Source organism: Passer domesticus, chromosome 12 (genome assembly GCF_036417665.1).
Source record: "Passer domesticus isolate bPasDom1 chromosome 12, bPasDom1.hap1, whole genome shotgun sequence".
Taxonomy (NCBI): Eukaryota; Metazoa; Chordata; class Aves; order Passeriformes; family Passeridae; genus Passer; species Passer domesticus.
The window spans coordinates 3,693,130-3,710,248 of NC_087485.1; the positions used below are offsets into that span (position 1 = coordinate 3,693,130).

The following is a 17,119-nucleotide window of genomic DNA, read 5'->3' on the forward strand; positions in this document are numbered from 1 at the left end:
ATTTCTATCATCAGAATATTGTTATCATCAGCAGTATTGAAGTTAATTATTTCTAAAATATATGGCTAAACCAGAAAAATATTTTCACATGTTGGTAGTAATATTAAAAAAATCTCAGAAATGTGCTGGAACTTTAAGTTAATTAACAACTGTTAAACAAATAATGAACTCAATGAATAAATTTAAGAAATTTAAAGGTCAGTGGCATTCACACAAACATCTGCTCAAAAGCAGTCTGTCCTCAATGTCCATAAATGTCACCCTAAAAATCACTTTGTGTGCTTGGGAAGAACAAACCCAGCTAAAATGCAGCTGGCTGAGTGGAATAGTGTATTTCAGAGAAAAACATCTTCCAAGCTGGTGATGCATGGCCAGATACATTTAATGGAAATTGCTGGTGAAACTTGATTTAATTACTCTGGGTGCTCCTTCTCCTATAATTGTTCCATAAGTGGAGAGGCAGAGCCTCACACTGCCCATTTCTGATATATCCATGAACTGCAGGGACACCTGGAGATCTCAGCCCTCAGCTTTGCTCCTGGGCCCTCCATCTGCCCGGGCCAGGGGTATTTTTATAGGCCAGAGGCTGCTGTTATCTTTAGAGGAGTCAAAAACAGGAGAAAAAAGTTATTCTGCTTCAAACCATTTGGTAATGTGTAAATCAGAACCATTTTTAATAACAATATATTTATTCTAGAGTGTTTTTGATACATGGGTGACAAAATTATGGTGGAGACACATCTGAATGTGAAATAATTAATTCCATTATTGCCCTGGACTTCTGCAGTATCTTTTTTGACGTAAAAGTCCTATATCTATTGAAATATAAGTTTCATTTATCTACACACCTGCCTTATTCTGCGACAGGGAAAAGTTTTTCTGAGATGAAAACAAAGTACTACTAACTTTGCCTTAGCCATGGGATTTACCTGCATTGAGAATAATACATTCTTCTTTTAAATTAACATTTCAGGCTTTTTTTTTGTCATCATTTAGAGAATGTTATTCTCATTTTGAAGCATATGTGAATCACCCCCTCTTACAGGAAAGCTCATATTGGTTCAACATTGCTCATTAAATATAATGAGGTGTCCCTTATACACAAACAACCAAATATGCTCTGACTGCCTCATCTGTCAAACACAACTGAAATACAGGCTTGAGGAGAAAGACAATGGCTGACCTTATGGCTCTGTCTTCACCAGGATACATTAGCAGCACATCACTTATCACGGGTAAAAATACCCTTTTCTCCATCCCTGCTGTGCTTACACTTGTAGGAAAGCAAATAAAACCAGGCTGCTTTTACAGCACACCAGAAGAAATGAAAAATTCCTAAAGATGTCCCAGAACCTTCAGCACCTCAAATAAATGTAAATGAGATAAGAAAAGCATTTTTTGTACCGTTGCCTAGGTACAAGAGCCTTAAGAAAAGTGTGCTGTAATAAAAATTTACATTAAAAATAGGGCAATTTGGTTTGTTTTTTCTTTCACTTAATGAAATCATCTGCTTTTGAGTGAGATATCAAATTTCTACTGAAAATAGAAATACAGTGGAGAGCTGAAGCAATTAAAATCATTCAAAAATCTGATTCTTTTGAGACTTAACCAAAGCCATATGTAAAATACATTGCACAGCATGGACACAAACTCTTAACTTCCTACTATTAATATTCCTACTCTCAATATTTCACTGAGTGGACTCTGCTCACATTGGAGGAACTCAAAATTCAAGAGTCATTTTAGCACTCAAAAAGGAGAAAGAACACATAGAACACAAATCTCAGTTCTAGGGCTGATAAATGAGTTAAAGCTGAGTTTTTGGTGGGGCAATAACCTACATGAAACCACAAAATCTGTAGATGAGTGGCACATAAATGACAACTCCAAATATGGAATAACACAAGAAGTCATGAACAAAGAGCTCCACTTTTCCCTCCTGGGATATAAGGACAAATTCTAATAAATAAAGTTTATTACTTATGTGAAATAAATATTATTCATAGCAGAAGTTGTTTCACCTTGGAAAACCAGCTCTCTATGTCTTGCTGCAGGGCAGCCAGCTGTGAGAGTGTGCAGAAAATTAACACATTTTATACTCTTATTCTGGGCTCAAATGCTATGGAATTCACTGCCTTATAACAGTGCTGCACAAAGGCAATTCCATGATACCCTAAAGAAAAAGAGTGCATGTTAAAGCCATGTGTGCTGTTAAATGATGCAGCGCCTGCACTGCCAGACCTCTGCCTGAATAGACACACAAGCCACATTTTTTCCCCTGTATTTTGGACACCTGACCTGTGCAGGTGCAGCAGCTGGGCACCTCCAGGTGAATCCTGCTCTTTGCACAGCGTTAATCACATGGAGGACACCCAGCTATTGATCAATTCCCATTTACCTTATGCTGAAAAACCAAAAAAACCCACATTTCTTAAGAGTGTGAGAAGTCTGTTTCTACTTGGAGCAATCAAGGTGAGTTTATCTGGGAGGGACTTTCAATAATTCCCATTAGAACTGGTACTCTTTTGCATGTATCACATTGCAGTCACGTGCCTGCACAACTGCCTCCCTCCTTTCCTGCTCTACTAACTCCTAGCAAAAATAACTTTGTGTTGTGTTTAGATCACAATAAAAAGCCTGGGTGTGTTCTCTAAGGCCTGGCTATGCATGCAGGGTGCTCTCCAGAGCTGCATTCCTGAGCTCTCCTGCACAGGAGCTGCCAGGCTGACAAATGAAGCCGTGGTCTGTGATGAAGACAAAATGCCCACTTAGATCGAGGCTCCTCAGTCACCAGGCTGGATTTCAAGTCTGGTTGAAAGAAGAAATGTTAGTGCATTAATCCACTTCACTGCTTGGTCCAGCTACTCGGAACAAATTAATTAACGGCATTAACTGAGTCCAGAAAGCTGAAATCATAGTGTATTAATCCACTTCACAATTTGGGCTCTAGTTTTACTCTTCAACCCAAATTAACAGGCAGTAACTGCCCGACAGCAGCAGCTTAACTCTGTTGTGTGGCACAATAAAGAGACAGTGCTGTAGTGTCTTGTGGACAGCTTTTCATTATCACCTGAGTGCTGCTGGGCTTCCTGCTGCACTCTGGCTGCATTTTTCAAAGGTGAGAATACAAGACCTAAACATGCCCTGTGTTATTTGTTCCCACCACAGTGACCCAATTAAATTCACAGGACAATGCCTCTTAGTTCTAAACCTTTCATTAGTCTGGACAGCCTCAAAGACAAACACAGTATTACTAAAGAAGAGAGCACCCAGTTGAAGTTCTTACTTAGATGAAATGTGTCTAAAATTCTCATGCAATGAATCAAGATTTAAAAAGTATTAACTCCAATACACATTAAAAAACTAAAAAACCCCAGTCATTCAATCAAATTTGACTTCTAGATGTAATTTCTGTAGAATTTATAAAATATGCTGTCTAGAAATAGCAATATTGTTTTGGTTTTACTGTATCTGTTTTGGGGTGGGAAATCAAAGCACAGCTTTTTTTGCAGAAGGTTCCCAAAAGAAAAGTGAAACATGCAAGATGGAGACCCAGACACAGGCTTGGACAACTTTTTGGATTCTCACATTTCTCCTTAATCACATGCTGGCAATTAAGTCTGCTTCAGGAAATTCAAAGAGTGTACCTGTCAGGAATCAGAGGCAAATTAATTGCTGTACTGGAACAGATCAATGATTCATGAGCTGTAACATCAAGCTGCTAACAATATTAATTGCCACATACTTCAGGGAGAAGAGCCTAAAGTGGCAGGAGTCATAGCTTACAATGGTTTGAGGATGTTTTTTCTGGGTTATAACTGCAGAAACTAAAGCCAAGTACACTTTACAATACATGAAATGTGACATGAGAGTTCCCAACTGTAAATCATTCCAATTCATATGTTTGAATCTGAGCATCTTGCCCCAACAACCAGCAGCCAGAGGAGCACAGAAATATTTATATTCTTTAGTTCACACCTGCTGACCTTTAACTGAGCATCTCCGTGGTATGAGAACAGTCCCCACCTACACAAACACCAAGTAAACAGGTTTTATTAAAGTTTCCTGGCCAAGAGAAGACAGATCCAGACTTACTCCCTGCATGTCATTTGCCTGGCAACTCCAGTGCTACTTGTTTTTGTAGCATTGGCCATGGGCTTTCCACTCTGTTTCTGAGCAGTGGGAAGCAGAATCCAAGTTTATTTAAAGGAAATGATGCTCTCAAAGCTGTCAGAGCAGGGCTGAAGCACTCCAGTGCTCCTTGTTAACTCCAGTGCAGTGACTGAGCAGGGACAGCCAGCCCAGCAGCCACAGGGGACAGAGCAGACACAGGTTCTCTATTGTTCTAATAATTGCTCCCACAGACCTTCCAGTGAATGCAGTTATTTTAGCACTCCACAGGGCTGAAAACCCTGCTCAGGACTCGATTTCTAATCCAGTGTGTTTCTGAGAAAGAAATGATATATTCAAATGCATTCAAAAGCCTGGGCTCTGACCAAAGGAGATTATCCACCCCTTTATTTCCACTTTACCTTTTGCTCATATTTCATATTTGTTCAGTTCTGTCAGAAAAGTTCTATTTTTATCTACATGCATTTTCTTGCTCCCAAAGTAACTGAAGTCATTAAAGCAGAGCTGTGATGTCTGCTGTCTCTACTGACACACTGGAATTTAAACAGGACAATTCTAGAACTGAAACCCTGGGTTCTCCCAGCTTGAGCTAAATCAGCAATATTTCTCTACTCCTCATAATTATCCATCACACCAGCCCCAGAAGAACCTCGAGTGGACTGTATTTAAATGTCTTTATGAATTTGTAAGAATGATTCTCCAGTTCTCATTGCATGTGCCAAGTACAAAGGTCCTGCCTCCAAACGTGACCAAAGACCCTGTGAGTGTCAGAGCAGGCCCAGCATGCTGCTACTGCAAAGTGCAGAATTTCCAAGGAACGTGAGAAAATTCATTCACCTCTGCATTATTCAACTTTGTTCACACCATTTCCTTTAGTATCCCAGCTCCAAAATAAAACCTCCACCCGTGTGCTTGAGGGTCTGGCTGCTCTTGCCTGACCATTGCACTGAGCATTGAAGTGCAGTATGACTTTCCTAGCCTAAAATAGCTTTATTTTGCTGGAGCTATCTAATAGAGACAAGTTAATAAACTGCAGCATTCCTAATTTGATACATTTTTGGTCCTGTTTCAGTTTACAAACTGTCCATTAGCAGACCCTGAAATCTGTGAACAAATACATTATCTACCATTATACGCAAGTTTTTCAGATGAGTAATTTTTGATCTTCAGATTGCTCAGGCAGTTGCTTGGAAACATTTGTCTGTATTAGTTACACAAGTCATGTGGCATTATTTGTCTTTTCAGATTGGATGGCTTCTGTGAATAAGCAACAGAGCATGAAATGCAAATTTCATGATATAAAATTCAGAACTTGCTTTTGGCAAGGATTTGATTTATTACATTTAGAGCACAAGATGAAAACAAAAAGGTTATCTCTGTGATCTGAATGACTTGATGGGAAGTGATGTCTGTGCCACTTGGAGGAGTAATGGCATAAATTACAAAATCAAAAAAAAATTGAATGAGGTTTGGAATAGCCGTGCTGTGGAGAATGAACCCATGCAATGGAAATACTTCTGTTGATTAGTACTTTTGAGGGAATAGTACTTTTCTAGATTAAAACATAGGTGGTTAGGTCAGAAAATTCATGTGAGCTCAAGTAAACTATTATTTTTCTTCTTTTAGAATTTTGAGCAAGCAAAGAAATAGAAGCAAGTAGTTTTGTTCACATTGATGGTAACAGCCTGGTATCATTCAATAAGGTTGAAAAAAGTATTCATTGGTATTTCACTGTACATTATATAAAATACAACAGAATCACTTTTCTACTGATTCTATCAGTATGAGGGAATTGGAAACTCACACATTTTCGCTTTTAACTTTGTAAAAGGACCACTTGTATTTGCCTAAGTGTTTCTGCACTGATAGTAATGATTTTTCCTCTCTATTGGATGCAACAATTTATGAAAGTGAAATCATTGGTTCAAAACTAAATATGGAATTTTACAGCAGAGACTGGTCCTTTCAGTTGAAGAGAACCAAATATGGTCAAACAATGTTACTGAGTTGTGATCCAGGCTACTTCTACCAACTATAAATCCCACATTCAAAATATAGCCAGAGCCCAGAAGACTGAACCTAACAAACCCTGAATGAGGAAATAGTGTTAAAACAGTGAAGAAAAAGTTAGAAAATAACAAGGCTTTTTATTTCCCCCCAATAAAAATTTAAACCCAGAGTGCAAGGGCAGTAAAAGTCATTTGCAAAGAAGAAAATACCCCTGAGGTCTTGTCTGGATTCTAGTGCCACAAGAAAATATAAAAGTATTGGGTCTGATTTTTAGTGACACTTGTGATAGTTGACAGAAACATATCCCACTGCTAATTAGGTAAAATCTCTGACAAACTTTCCTGGTACTCCCAGGCTTTCCCTGGTACTTTTCAGGCTGGCATCTTTGCTAGGAGCAAATGCCAGTGGGTCCCAATCTGCCAGCCAGAGCCTGGCAGCTGCAGCCCAACTTCAGAGCAAAATATTTGTGCCACCCATGATTTAAAACAGGCTCAGTTTTGAGAGGCCTGTGAGTAACCCATGATTAAGGTCAAATCCTTCTGCTGGCAGAGACAGCCCTGAGTGTGTGTGAAATATGGGCGTGCAGTCCTTGGTTACTGTTTAATGCTCTGTCCCATAAATCCCAGCAAAGGAGCTCCACGGAACCTGCCAGGAGTGGTGTCACACTCTGGGCACCTCTCAGAGTGCAGTCAGATGCCAAGGGTTATTAATGAACTGTTCAAACACTAAATATTAATTGTTTGGAAAACAAAGGTATCAATTTGTATTTTAACAAAACCAAACGCTTCAATAATCCCAAATTTCACCACTGGTTTCCATGTTTGCATAAAAAGTCACACATTTCTTGAATGCCAAAGAATCACTTTTTTGTTTCCATCCTTTCTCCAATGCACATCTCAGTCAGATCATGCCCATCCCTTTTCAACAACATGTTGTTCCCTTCATAACTGCATACAGAAACTTCCTTTAAGGAATATGAGCTTATAAATCCCCACCCTTTGCCTGTGCTTTAAATCAGGCATAAAAAAAATAAAAGAACCAGCATCCAGGGCTAAGATTAAAAGTTGGATTCATATTAAAGAATGGTGCCTTTTTACCACTGAAACCGAAGCTGTAGATTATTCTGTGCTGATTAAGTACTACAGTGGGCAAAGGACTTTCTCATAATGAACACTGCTGTAAAACAATTTATCTACAAGAAAGGAAACAAGTTTGCATAATCCATTTATGGTTGATTCAGCTTTAGAGGAATTTGTTATATAAATATATCTCACCCTGGGGAATTGTTTTGCCAAAATAACTAATGAAAGTGTTTGAACAAGTTAACACGGATAATTAATAGGATTTTTTAGTATCACAATGGAAAATGACACCATCCCTTGCATGTTAACCATCACCTCAGTGAGAGACAAAGCTTGGCAAACTCCAAGAGCCAAACACATCAGAAAGTAGAAAATGAATTAATGAATTGACTTAGCAGATTCAAAATTACTAAGCTGGTGACATGTTTTAACTGAGCTTCAAAAGGTGTTTAACAGTACTTCCTTAAAAAACATTCCATAGCTCAGTAATCACCAATTTAAAAAAATCTTAATTAATAGCTCAGTTGTTCAAGTGACATCACTAATATTCTGCTATCATGCTGGAATGTTTGAGTAAACATTATCAAGTCCCATTATGTTGTTATCCACTTTGCTGGCAATCTCAGGCAATGTTTTAAGTTTAGGTGTCAATATTTAATCACCAAGAAGGATCACAAGCTCATCAATAATGCCTTGCCAACTGTAATTCCCTAGAGACTTAAAACTTACAGTGAACTTCACCTGCTTTTGTGGTCACATAATTATTTTTATTATGCTTTGTGGCAATGTTGGCTGCCAAAAAAGGTTGTCCTAAAATCCCAGTGTGACAAAAATCAATTTTCAGATGCAAATGAGGGTGCCATAGGTGACATTTTTCATACCCAATAAATTGCCTGTCTGTGGCTTTGAACTAATGGACACATAAACAAGAGAGATTGGTGCCAAGGTATTGCATTATAATCTTAGTGAAGTTTTATGAGACTCATGCTACAGGCTGCAAAGGGAAAATAAAACAGAGGGAGTGGGCATGAACAATTTGAGGAAACCTGTAAGAATAGATTTTTTTATACAATATTTTCTTTATTTTTTTTCCTGAGCTCTCATTTTCCATCCAGCTGCTTCTGCCCTCCTCTCCTCCCTCCTTCTTTTATTTTTAATTCTAGAGCTCTTCATGACCCCTTCTGTCACAACTTTTATCTCATTATGATCCTACACTTCTGCTCTGTCCCTTATCCTTCTTCCCGATTTCTCTCCTACAAAATTTATGCAAACAAAATTTCCTCCTGTCATTCATTTTTAACTCTGACAGCTCTGTGTCCATTTACCTCCAGCTCCTTGAGGTGATATTTAAACTTTCTTAAGAAATACACTGAAACTCTCATTTCCTTTAGAAACAACAAAGATTTTAAGTGAACTCTCTGCTCGTGTCAGGTATGGCTGCACTTCAATGAGGAGATCTGCATTTGCACCAAACAAATAGCTGGGATTTCATAGGCTTGTCTGAAGCTTATCCTGAATAAACACAAAATTCTTGAGCCTGCAAATTTAGGTTGGAAGTCCTGTGAGATATTTACCTTTCAATACAAATGGAAGCAAGATAAACCAAATATTTTTATGCTGTGTTGATAGTGTTGTTTCCAATTGTAGTTGAAATGAAAGATATGGTTGCATAACAGCTTCTCAAGCCTCTTCAAAAGATGTAAGTAAAGTTCAAATCTTAAGCTTTTGAAACTTTAATCTTGGAATAAAGAACGATCTTTTTGTTATTTCACATTTCTCTCCTGTTAGGAAAATATGAATGATACTGAAAGGGCAAAGAAATGAATCCTTCATCAGACTTATCCCCATGCAAGGGCTGAATAATAATATTGGGGTAAGATCTGAAAAATACCCATTTCAACCTCTCATCTTCTCATCTTTAATAAACAACATTATTGCTGCTGATTCTCCTTAGCTGTTTTGAGTTTTGTTTGGGGTAGAAGAAAGGAAAATGAACTTTTTCTGCTGCACATCTATTTCCCTCCTCCTGCAAAATCAGAGATCTCTGAAGCCAAGAAATGACTGCTCCTTGTCTTTGCCCATCAGCATCAGGTTCAGAAGTGCTGGGACAACACTCCCAGGCACAGTGAGGGGGTTGTTGGGGTGTCCTGTGCAGAGCCAGGAGCTGGACTTTGATGATCCCAGTGGGTCCCTTCCAATTTAGGATATTCTGTGACCATCAGCACAACAGCAAGGCAGAGCTGGTGTCTCAAACTGTGCAGGCACAGCTCTTTAAATACAGCTTTAAAGTTGTGTTTATTCCACTGCTCTGGCTGGCCAAATACCACCAGTGTATTCCTCAGAGACAAGAGTTTGTTCCCATTGCCAGAGCAACCCTGGGCAAGGCTGGAATCCAGGGCAGAGTGCCACGGCCTTCCCCACCCTGCTCTTCTGAGAAGAGAACCCATGGTGGAAGAGTGGAACGTCCTGTTCCCTGCCTTTTACGGTCACCACAGACATCTGCTGCCCAAGCCAGTGAACATCCACAGCTCCTCCCTCTTCCCCACTCCATTTCTGCATGGCTTGTTAGTCGTGCAAACATTCAGAGAGTCTTTAATTCCAAAAGTCCACAAGTGACTTCAGTGGCCAAATTCCCTGGTCAGATTAATTATCTCTGTCACTGCTGGCAGTGCAGGAAGTGTCTGATAGAAAATTCCCAGGTGGTGGAGAATTACCTTCTAGTAAATTTACACCCCAGAGCAGTACCACAGTCTGCTCCTCCTCTAAAGCGCCAAAGGTGCTTCAGAATTGTTCACACTACAGGCTGGTTTCAATGTAAAACTCAGTTTTACAGTTTTACAGTACTTCTGGAAGCAGCTTCAAGTAGCATGGATGAAAGAAATCTACCTTAGGCTAAAAAATAGAATTTTATTTCTGAATGAGATTTGCCCAGCCCATACCTCCCAGCAGCAGGACGTACCAACCAAAATACAAATTCAATTACATTCACTAATTTAGCCATATAAAACACCAACACTGAACTTGCAATAACTTCTTAGATACCAGGTATATTAAGTGAAAGTACATCAGGGGCAAAAGTTGTATAAAGTTCAGGGAAATAAATCTTCTGAGAGCTGGTTCTACAATCCTGATCTCTACTGCCACTGTCCAAAGCCGTAAATTTTTACAAAAAGTTAAAAATAAATGATATAAAGTAGAATAGTTTTATGAATCTTTATTCAATATAGAGCCCTAGGACTCAGTGTACTTTTATTTTAATTCTATTCCACCTGTAAATATTAAAGACTTAAAAATTCTGTGATAAATTGATGTGGACTTGCTTAAAGGTTCTATAAATAGCCCTATACTATGTCACTTTTCCAGGTGTCTGCTTTGTTGACAGTCCCTTTATTCCAGTTTCCCTGTAGTGAACACGAAACAGCCACCTAAAGAAAACCTTTCGTAATTAGAACAAGGCAGGTACTAAACCTATCCCGTGGCTTATCTCTGTATTTGTAGCTGGAGTTCATTAACTTGTCAGCACTGATTCCTTTTGAATAGGAAAGTGAAATGAAAAAATGACGTGCAAATCAATATCAACTGTTAAGCCGTGTTCTCATTTAGCGCAGTGTCAGATATGAAATATTGAGAATCAAAATGAAAATTTCTGATGGAAAAACATGCTTAGTGTGCCATTTTTATAAGACAATTATTACAGTGAATTAAGGTACTTGTCATCCCATGGTAAAAGTTACAGCATGGGGAAAGTTGAAAGAAAATCTAAACTTTTTTTTGTTTGTTTTCAGATTGTTTTAAACAACATTAAGCTTGATAAATGGAATAAGCATTTAAGAATGCATAATTCATGCTTATTAGCTGAGATAAAATCCATGTAGCACATTCACATATATCTAGAGAGAGAGACATCTGCTTAAATGACTCTCGCAGAACTCAGCATTCCATCACAGTTCCACTGATATTTTTGAAAAATACACTTCACACATATAAATCCATTATCAGAAGATTACAAATTAGTCTCCTTGGACTAGAGAATAATGATGCTAATGGAGTGCCAAAGTGTGGATTTTTTGGTTTTTTATGGGGTTTTTCTTGGGTGAGATGGTATTTTTTGTTTGGATTTCTTCCTTAACAGACACCTGTGTTTTCAAACCAAGACAAAACCCTGCCTGTAATGTGCTTCTTGAATAACTCCATTTTCTGCAGGGATCAGACACAGAGGTATCAAAGTGAAGATTGTCAGTAGTAACACTTCGTCCTTTGGCCCAGCTTGGGCTTTCTTCTGGAAGCTCTCTGCTCTATTTCCTGCATGTGTCTCCTAAAGCCACAATCTTTCTCAGTGCTTCAATACTGCAGTGAAATGAAGCAGAAATGCCAATGCAGGAGGTTTTTGCCCTCCCTTCATTCTCCTAAGCACACACCCTCACTGGAAACCAGAGTCTTATCTTCCCATTGTCTAGACTCGAGGTTAATTCACGTTATTTTCTCATTTTATAGTTTTAAAGAATGAGTTTTAATCAAACCACTTATCTAATTCACAATTGTTCAGAAACATATTTTCCATTAATAAAATGGTCGTAAGTGCAGCCTAATGCATTGAGTGCCAACAAAAAGAAAAGACACAATAATTACCAGCACTGACAAGGAATTCGAAAGCCATTAAACAAAACCAATAATTTCTCTCCCCCAGTCCTCCAACTGTAACTCTCCCATATTTTTATACCACTAGAAGCTACAGTAATTATGTTCCTCAAGCAAACCCTCTACTTTTCTGTTTAGTAGACAAAAATTAAAGGAACCCTTTCCCTTTTGTTCTTCTAATGTATTCCCCATGTTTTTCCTCTAATTGAATTAAATATAACATGTTAAAGAAGGAAACATTTCCATTTGGGATACACGTGATTGAACTTTTCTGGCAGATGTTGAATTTAATAAACATCATAGGACTGAACAGAATCTCCTTTATGTTATTTACAAATTTGAGATAAAATTTTAAAGTAATTACAGTCAGTACACAAAATCTGGGATTAAAAGCCACTGAATAAATGTGAAACTTCTGAGAACCTCTGAAGAGCTGCTTGATCAAAAAAACATTAATTTTGCAGGGATTCAGCTGAAGGCAGAAGCAACATTAAAAATAACTGAAGAGGGTTTTTTTCTCCTGTTTCACAGACACAAAATATAACTGGCAGACTGTGACTACCCACTAACATTATGCACAATTAATATTACATATATCAACTTGATGCTAATAGTATCCAATAGAAAGGACCACACCATATGATAGTCCCACTAATGCATTCAGCTTTCCTGGCAATTAAACAACATGGAAGCACTAACAATTAACATCAAGGTCACCCCCAGATAAATTTTGATTTGGACACTCCTCACAGCAGATTTATGAGTGGATTCAAAGCTCATTAAAGTCGGTGGAATGACTCCTGTTGACTTAATGGGGATTGCATTTGGTGCACTGCTTGCTGTGTTTTCCTATGACAGATTAATTACACGGTTTTGTGAATAATCAGGCCTAAAATCAGCCCTGTAACTTAAAGCTCCAAGCCTTGCTCACACACTCGTGTAGCTTTGTCAGTGATGAGTTTGAGTGTTATAGATGTGAGCCAAATTCAGAGCCAGATCCTCCCCAGCTTTGACTTTAAATCTTTAAACTAAAGTTTTAACATCCCCTCTCCTTACCTCTACCTGAATTCCTGAGGGTCAATTTTGAGGGTCAAGTCTGGCTTTAATGACCAAAGCAGCTTCAAAAGGGTGGTTGTTGGGAGCGGAGGGAAAGAGAGGAAACCATGGTAGGACAACACAACACAGCAGCACAGAGAAAATGAAACCTTCTGCAAATAAAGTCAGAAAGGTCCTCAGGCTGCCCTGCACAACCACACGAGGGATGAGGCCTGGAGAGCTGCCAGTTTTGCCCTTGACCTGTTGCTGAAACAATTCACCTCCACTGAAAACTAAAAGGGGGACAAACAAACAAAAATTTTTAGTACCAAATTGCAGTTGTTATTGAAGCAGACTGGATAGAACAGCCATCTGTATCAATTTTAAGTCATGCAGGAACATGACTTTGTTGAAAAATTGTCAAATATTGTTTCTCTTTTTTGTCCCAACCTATACATATATATATGTTCCTATATCTCTATGATGTTTCTCAACACAAAACTATAATGTTAGCAGTGAATGGAACATGTGTTAAAGTCTTTCCTGCAAGATATTTTGATACAGCCTTTCAAGCTGTTTTAGTAGTGGAAACATGAACTGATTTCTTGCTAGTATTCTTTTTGGGTTGGTCAAAAATTCAGGTAATACCAATGCACCCTAATATCAGTGCAGGTATAAAGCCTCTATCATCTCCCAGTTCTTCATGGGATCACACTCTTGAAATTCCTGGACTAAAAATTTCTGTGCCAATATCTGAGAAGGAAAATCTGATTTGGTCTTCCAGATTTAAAAAAACCCCTAACTTGTACTATCATCTTTTCCCTGGTGATTACAGGATAAATTTTTCTACAGTGCAACAGCATTCAATCTGAAATAAAAGACCAGCAAACTTTAGTAATTCAACTCACAGCATCAGATGAGTTCTAGAAGAATTAAAGAAAGATAAGTTGGATTTTTATGGGTTTTAATAACTCACAGATTATCATCAATACGTCTGCAAGCTGTAAATCTTCATCTGATGGATATATTTTGCACACTTGTTCTAGTAGTTCAGAAAAGATTTTGTCCATCAGGACAGTATGAAAATGCTGAAGTCTGTTATGTTCCTTATTAGCAGAGTCCTTAAAGCTCCATAAAACCTGATCATTTATCCATTTATATTCATAGGAGAGATGTCTAATCTGAAACCCACACACACAAATAAGACCCCAAACTCCCATTTATAAATACACAAGTCATGTCACACGTTTGACCCTTTTTGAGACAAACCAAACCAAACCAGTCCATCCACACTGCCTTGACATTACCTGGCCACATCAAATATTCTGCAGTTCTGCAGCACCACTGGTACCATTAGAGAGATTTTAGATTTGCACTTTCTTCCTGTGCAATCACAACCCCGGGTGCCCTCTCAGTGAGAAACTGCATAAACCAAGTAGCAAAACTATTTTTTTTTCAGACAGATTAACTGCTTAATGCAAAGGTTATTCAGTTTGATTTGGTGGTGAAATAAGTGAGGGGAAGGATGATTAATAACTCCAAGATGACTGTAAGCATTAGCAGAGCTGTTTATTATGAGGACACCAAATTGCTCTAAGCTTTAACACTGACATTCTTCAAGTTGCCAAGTTATTCTAGGTACTTAAAAACCCCCAAAACTATCTGCAAAATAAAATGCAAAGAAATAACCATAAAAGCATCAAACTTGTAATGATCAACAAACAAATAAGGAATTTTAGGTCCAAAAGAAGCCATCTGTTCTTGCAATGGCAGAATCAATTTTTGAGGGAGGACAAATGTAGATTTTTATCCTGTGATGCTCCATTAAATGTTGAAGACATGTGCTGATATGGGTGTTACTGTAATAACCATAATAAATGTTCTTTCAGGATTGTGAAAATCAGCATGGAAACATTGGGACAATCATTACAGATTCTTATTGATGTGTCCAATGGAGACAAATTACTAAACTCTTACTCAGGGAATCATCTTTTCATGTCAATAATTTCTCTTACCATGGCTCTCTCAAATCCATACTGCTTTTGGAAGCTGAGGGAGAAGCAGATAGTAGGAAAACACCAGCAATATTTTGTGTTTCTGACACACACAAAAAAAAAAAGGAACCTTGGGCTTAGTTTTTGGCACAACAAGTTTGAGCTCCTCTTCGAACTTTCTCTGCTCCTTAATAAATCAGAGAGCTCTCAGGTGGATCTGGGGTAGTTGTGGAGCACTGACTGCATCATTCCTGGTGCTGCATGAAAGAACAACCATGGAATAAATGGACAATTTTTCTTCTCTGCCCTCAGAGGCACACATTCTCCTGGTGTCTGTAACATCTTTTTCATGATGGATTTGAGGACATTAAGACTGTCATGGCAATTCTGATATCATATCAAAATTGCCAGCTCCTTTTCCCTAATCTCTTATTTAAGAAGACTCTGTTTCTACCCTGATGTGAAAAATTATTATGAAATTAGTATCAAAAATAAAGATATCTATGCAAATTCCTCTTTTTAGAGATGTTTGTATTAAGACAGGCACACACACATTCTGTCCCCGTGTACTTAATAGTTGCACTTTGAGGATCTTACAGGATGAAAGCCACTTTATAAATGAAAGATATTACATATACTAAGAGAAATCTACTTATCCTTTATGATCTCACCTAATGTTCTACTAAATCATGCTTAGTCTCTTGCTTTCTTACTTATATCCTCATTTACAACAGGAATTTTAAATTTAAACCTTTCGCAAAAGGTTTCTTTAAATGTTCCCCACACTTCTGAGATGAGTTTCCACAGAACTCCATCAATCTCTGAAAATTAAAGCAAAGGATTGGCACAGTTTTGTCTGTTCCAGAATACTTCCAGGCCAAACTCAGAATGAAAAATACTAGAAAAAATAATTATATGTTAATGCATGATGGTTTATCACTCATCCACAACATTTAGTGGATTCTTTCATTTTATGGATAAAGGACAGTTAATGTAAAAGATCATAAAGAGAAGCTAATTAAATTCAAAACATCTTCAGATAATTAATCGACCATTCAAAGTCTCATAAAATGTTTTAGCCACAATAAGTAAATAGGTATTTTCTTGGCACTATGTGCCAGAATAAATTTCAGTTCAAACACAAGACTTTAGCAATCCTTGAGTAAGTGCTCTTACTGAGGTTTGTGGAAGCTTTGCCATGAGGTCTTAAGGATGGAGGATAAGACCTCAGTGTGTTTTAAAAGAAAACAGAGTAAAACTGGTGCATTGAAGAACTGCATCTTGTTCTGAGTTTCCACAAAAAACTGAAATTTCCAGTATCGAGCCACAGTGAACTGGTACCTGTTGCAGGAGGGAGAACCAACTGAGCAGCCTAAATGCAGCTCAGGGCTAAAAGCAAATCTGTTTGTAACTGGTTTTTAATAAAATGCATTCATTGCAAAGAATTTTGCCTGTCATTTCACATTAGTCTCTAAATAATTTGAAATCGTTAACAGGGCCTGTGTTTGTCTCAAAAATAATCTAATTTCACCTTTGAATCACTGCTAAACACATTCAGTTCTTAGCCCTCCTTGCTACTGAGGAGCACAAAGTCTCTTTTCCTGGGTAACTCCATCCCTGGCTCCCATGGAATCTGAATGTAGATTACTCACAGAGAGAGGCACTGAACACTCACGGAAGTTAACACCTTCTTGTTTCACAGGCAATTATTCATGTTTCCAGTCTATAAGACCGTTTTTCTCTCCTTAAATAACCAAGTGCTTCTCATTTACATGCTGAAGTTGCACACTGAGGGAAAGAGGAGGAAAGCGAGCCCACACATTTGATCTAGGCACTTACACACACAGTGAATAAACTTATGAGTCACACTTTGTCCAAAAAAGGAACATTAAATTAATGAAAAACCACCAGTGGCTCCTGTTCTTTACAGCATTTACTCCGGTATTCAACACAATATGTAATTGTTGCTATGGCAACTGCCACATCTCTTGGCACCATAATAATTCTCAGATAAATGGATCTTTGTCAGAGCAAACTCTAAAGCCAGTGTATATGAAACCTGCATTTCCTTGGTGCTGGGGAAGGGTAAATTCAGTGCAGGCCTGAGGAAGCACAAGCCTGGCGTTGGAGGCGAGGGGAGGCTGCAGAAATGTGGGTGTCCATCAAATCAGGGCTCTCTGGGACTGCAGGGACACCCAAAAACTGCCCAGCAAAGGGGCAGGGGAGCCA

At 38.2% G+C, this 17,119-nt stretch overlaps 1 protein-coding gene across 4 annotated transcripts in view; it reads right to left on the reverse strand.

The window, feature by feature from the left end:
- Nucleotides 1-17,119, reverse strand: part of CDH13 (cadherin 13) — a 435,704-nt gene that overhangs the window by 254,923 nt on the left and 163,662 nt on the right. The gene's annotated exons all lie outside the window — the stretch shown is intronic.